Genomic DNA, 5,512 nt, shown 5'->3' with positions numbered 1-5,512 from the left:
TTCTTGGGCGAGAATCCATCGAACCAATGGGCCTCCCGCGCTTCCTGGCAGGGGCCGTGGGCCTAGCCACAACGTTACCAAGGGTGGGAACGTTGGCGCCATGCTCAGATATCCTTGAGATGGCGTCATGTCCTCTAATTTTAGGGACATCAATCCTTGCAGGCACGTTTGCAGCAAGTATGTGTGATCTCGTCACTTTAGCGATATCAGAAAACGCATCAGGCATCGATTCTGCTACGTTATGAAGATCGAGAATTCTCCGCACTTCAATTTCGGACTGTACGGTTCGGGGATCAAAATGAGATAGAGTGGGGACAAACCACGACAATTCCTGTCGTTCCTGTTGAACATTTATGTTCTTATCTCCCCCTAAATGACGGGAAGACTGTCTCATCGAAGTGACAATCCGCAAATCTAGCGGTAAAGAGATCGCCTGTCAAGGGTTCTAAGTAGCGGACAATTGTTGGAGAATCATATCCAACATAAATGCCTAATCGTCTTTGAGGACCTATTTTGGTGCGCTGTGGCGGCGCAATTGGCACATAAACTGCACACCAAAATATGCGTAAGTGTGAGACATCAGGCTCATACCCAGTCACCATCTGGGACGCAGAAAAGGGTTGAGTGGCAATAGGTCTCAGATGAATAAGCATAGCTGCATGCAATATTGCATAGCCCCAAGCAGAAATAGGGAGATTGGTGCACATTACCAATGCTCTAGCGACCATTTGTAGTCGTTTAATGGCGGCTTCTGCGAGACCATTTTGGGTGTGAACATGAGGAACTGGATGTTCAACTTCAATCCCAATGGACATGCAATAATCATCAAAAGTTTTTGATGTAAACTCCCCAGCGTTGTCTAATCTTATAGACTTAATAGGATGATCAGGGTGGTGAGCCCTTAACTTAATAATTTTGGCTAGGAGTTTAGCAAATGCAGCATTCCTTGTGGACAATAGCATGACATGTGACCAGCGTGTCGATGCATCAACCAACACCATAAAATATCTAAATGGTCCGCATGGTGGTTGAATAGGTCCACAAATATCACCTTGGATTCTTTGCAAGAATGGTATATTTTTTGCAGAACGAATGATGGGCTTTAAAAACAACCAATGAGGATTTTGGTTGAGCCACGAAGTCACAATGGACTTTAGAAGTAGAATAAAGAGCATTGGTGGCGTCAAGGCCACCCTTAGGCCGCAGGGGGACTGCGGCGCCGGCCAAGGATCGCCGGTTTTGGGGGTGAACTGCCCCGTGAGGCGCAGGGGCTCCTTCGGGGTCCAAATCCCGATTTTGACTTCTTTTCGTTCTAAAAAATGGATGTCCGTGTGAAGTTTTTAATATACGGATCATCATATCACGACCTGGATGTCCCAAACGGTCATGCCAAAGCCTATATGTGTCAGAATCCCATAAATCATCTCTCATAACATGATTGGATTCAATTATTCGAATAGTGGTTGCATACAACCCACTAGATCGACACATAAGTTTCTCTAAGACTCTTTTATGTTCGTAGTCATTAGAGGTGATGCAAAGGAACTCTTGTCCATTCTCACAATGTGTTTCCACATGAAAACTATTGGCTCTTATATCTTTGAAGCTCAATAGGGTTCTTCCTGCCCTAGGAGCATAAAGAGCTTCGGTGACATTTAAAGTTGTGCCATTTGGCAATATAAATTGGGCTGTTCTTCTACCATGAATCAATTGAGATGATCCAGCCATCGTAGTCACAGAAGATCGAGAAGGCGTTATCCATAGGAATAGTTGCCTATTTCTAAGGATGGTATGTGTAGTTGCACTATCCACGAGGCATTCTAGCTCTCTGGGAAACATACTGAAAAATAATAAAGTTCGAAATTAAAATATGTCCAAGACATTGAAAAATAAATCGATACTTTATTAATAATAGCCAATGATTACATCAAAGTTTCCAAAGTCTAATCCAAAATAAGAAATCAAATTTAGACAAATCGTAGTCACTCTATCCGTTTGGTAACTCCAATCAAATATGACCAGGGAAGTAGAGAGAGATGTCGGTGGAGCGAGGCTCTCTTAAGTACCACTAATCTCAATTACTTTCCTAGACATCATACTTCATCGGATGCGCCACATGAGAAAGAGTTAATACAAATGTCATTTATTGACTAAGGCATATTGCCATTACATAATTCTTGGAAAATAAAAATAAGGACTATACTAATCAAAATCTGCAGCATCCTTGTGCAATTCTTTGTTAGATTTGAAGTCCGCTATGGTGAGATTGACGTTGGCATCATCACCATCTTCTTCTTCTTCAGCAAGATAGGCTTCATGCTCTCTAAAGTCTCTATATGCCTTGTAACGTGCAACTAGTTGATTGCTTGCATTGCATTGCTTGAACCAATGCTCACTTGATCCACATTGATGACATACGTCATTGTGATTGCCTCCCTTTAATTGAGGTGCATTTTTTGCACTTGGGTGGCGTCCCCTAGAAGAATTGGCGCCATTCCCACGGCCTTGGGCGGCTCCACCACGTCCTGGAGCCCGACGACCTCCTCTCCCACGTTGCCATGTGTTGTCACGTGTCTGTCCTTCATTTTGACGATTACCTGCCTTTGTAGGGAGGTTATATGGACCAAAAAGTCCGTTGTGTCCCTTATTTTTAGGGTTCCGCTCCTTGCGCCCTCCTTTGGGTGCATTATTATAATTCGCCTCTTGAACGCTCTTAGTTCTGACAGGCCTTGAATTATAATTCTTCACGAGGATATTGTCATGTTTTTCAGCTACAGACATAACATTAATGAGATGATGAAACCTCGTGATCTGTCCAGTATTGTACTCGTTTCGATATTGCTTTGATACCAAGATTGCTGAGACGGGGAAGGTGGAGAGAGTTTTCTCAATTAGCTCTTGCTCTGTGACGGGTTGTCCACAGAACCCCAACATGGTTTTGAGGTGTAGAGCTTCTGAATTAAATTCAGCTACAGACTTGAAATCGGCGAATCGTAGATTGCTCCATTGAACTTTCAAGTCGGGGAGGAGGGAGTCCTTGACATTGTCAAAACGCTCTTCTAGCGCAACCCATAATTCTCTAGCATCCTTGATTTCCATGTACTCCAATCGGAGTGATTTATCCATGTGGCGTCTCATCAAGATGAGAGCGGTGGCATTATTTGTAGCCGTACGCTCAAAAATAAGCGCAGGGTTTGGTGCTTGAATTACGGGTAGGATCCCTTTCGAAGTAAGGTGGTTCTCAACATCCGTGACCCAACTATGATATTCCGAGCCAGTTGAGTTAAATATAGGAAAGTCAGCTTCGGCTTCGACATCCTGAAATCAAGAAGAAGAAGAATATTAGTTTCGGAGTTAAAACTTCCACGACAACTAATAAATAATAAGATTTCCGAGGTATGCTACCAAGAAATCGATTTTCAAGAATGATTGGATTAGACTGAAACAATAATGTTTAGATGGTCATAAATCGATGCTTAGGGACGCTCTTAGTCCGAAGTCTTACGAACGCTCTTAGTTCGTTAATAGCGTGAATCCCCACGATTCCGCTTTTCAAGAATCGAACTCACGTTATAAGAAAGGTGGGATGTAGAAGAAGGGAGCTTGCAAGTCCCCGAAGAAAAGAAAGATGAAATTAAATTTCAAAAGCGGGAACTTTAATGTAAATACTTACTTGTTAATTCGAAGCTTGAAACCTTGATTCTTGAATTCTTGAACTTATGGAAGCTTGGACTATTGTTGATCGATGAAGGGGACTTTGGATGGCTCGATGGTGATGGCAGCAGTGGGTTGTAGTTGCTGCCGAAGGTTGCAGGAAGTTAGGCCGAAAACAGCTGTTGCAAGTCCGGTTTGGTGGCTGTTTGGCTAGCCGAGGGCTGGAGGGGCAGCGGAGATGCGTGGCCGTCCGAGGGGGCTGCAGGGGCAGCAGAGAAGCAGGGGCGTGCTGCACGGTGGGCGGAGGTAGCGACGGTAGAAGGTGGCAGCGGTGGTTTTGAAGATTTCTGGTTTGGTTTTTTTTTTTTTTTTTTTTGTGGTTAGAACTCGTGCTGATAACGTGTTTAAGGAATAAAGGATTCGAGAGAGAATTGATGAGAGAATCATTATTGAGAATAGGAGCCCTATATATAGGGATTACAAAGTACATGTTCTAATGTTACAAGGAAAACTAATCCGAGTAGGACTAGGAATTCTAGAACTTTCTCTCCTATTACAACCATGAAACTAATCCTAGTTTGAATAGGCACACAAAACTGATTTTCCTTCAACACTTAGCAGCTTATTTAGAGTAAATACCTTTGTTATTGTCTTCACATTGTACATTCTGTACGAAAATTTTTTATTCCTTAGACCTAACTATTGTATTACACCTGAATATTGTATATTGCAAAGCTCCTTTCGACAAAATTTAACTACTAATTCCCCAGTTGTTGTGTCTGGCAATCGATTTTCAAGAATGATTGGATTAGACTGAAACAATAATGTTTAGATGGTCATAAATCGATGCTTAGGGACGCTCTTAGTCCGAAGTCTTACGAACACTTTTAGTTCGTTAATAGCGTGAATCCCCACGATTCCGCTTTTCAAGAATCGAACTCACGTTATAAGAAAGGTGGGATGTAGAAGAAGGGAGCTTGCAAGTCCCCGAAGAAAAGAAAGATGAAATTAAATTTCAAAAGCGGGAACTTTAATGTAAATACTTACTTGTTAATTCGAAGCTTGAAACCTTGATTCTTGAATTCTTGAACTTATGGAAGCTTGGACTATTGTTGATCGATGAAGGGGACTTTGGATGGCTCGGTGGTGATGGCAGCAGTGGGTTGTAGTTGCTGCCGAAGGTTGCAGGAAGTTAGGCCGAAAACAGCTGTTGCAAGTCCGGTTTGGTGGCTGTTTGGCTAGCCGAGGGCTGCAGGGGCAGCGGAGATGCGTGGCCGTCAGAGGGGGCTGCAGGGGCAGCAGAGAAGCAGGGGCGTGCTGCAGCGGTGGTTTTGAAGATTTCTGGTTTGGTTTTTTTTTTTTTTTTTTTTTTTTTTTTTTTTTTGTGGTTAGAACTCGTGCTGATAACGTGTTTAAGGAATAAAGGATTCGAGAGAGAATTGATGAGAGAATCATTATTGAGAATAGGAGCCCTTATATAGGGATTACAAAGTACATGTTCTAATGTTACAAAGAAAACTAATCCGAGTAGGACTAGGAATTCTAGAACTTTCTCTCCTATTACAACCATGAAACTAATCCTAGTTTGAATAGGCACACAAAACTGATTTTCCTTCAACACTTAGCAGCTTATTTAGAGTACATACCTTTGTTATTGTCTTCACATTGTACATTCTGTACGAAAATTTTTTATTCCTTAGACCTAACTATTGTATTACACCTAAATATTGTATATTGCAAAGCTCCTTTCGACAAAATTTAACTACTAATTCCCCAGTTGTTGTGTCTGGCAATCCGTTGTAAGCTTGAGAATTCATTACTGAATACGAATTACATGATAGTTAATTTTCATTTGTTT

The sequence above is a fragment of the Rosa rugosa genome, chromosome 2, assembly GCF_958449725.1.
Source record: "Rosa rugosa chromosome 2, drRosRugo1.1, whole genome shotgun sequence".
Classification (NCBI taxonomy): Eukaryota; Viridiplantae; Streptophyta; class Magnoliopsida; order Rosales; family Rosaceae; genus Rosa; species Rosa rugosa.
The sequence above is the reverse complement of the archived record's forward strand: the minus strand, read 5'-3'. Positions refer to the sequence as shown.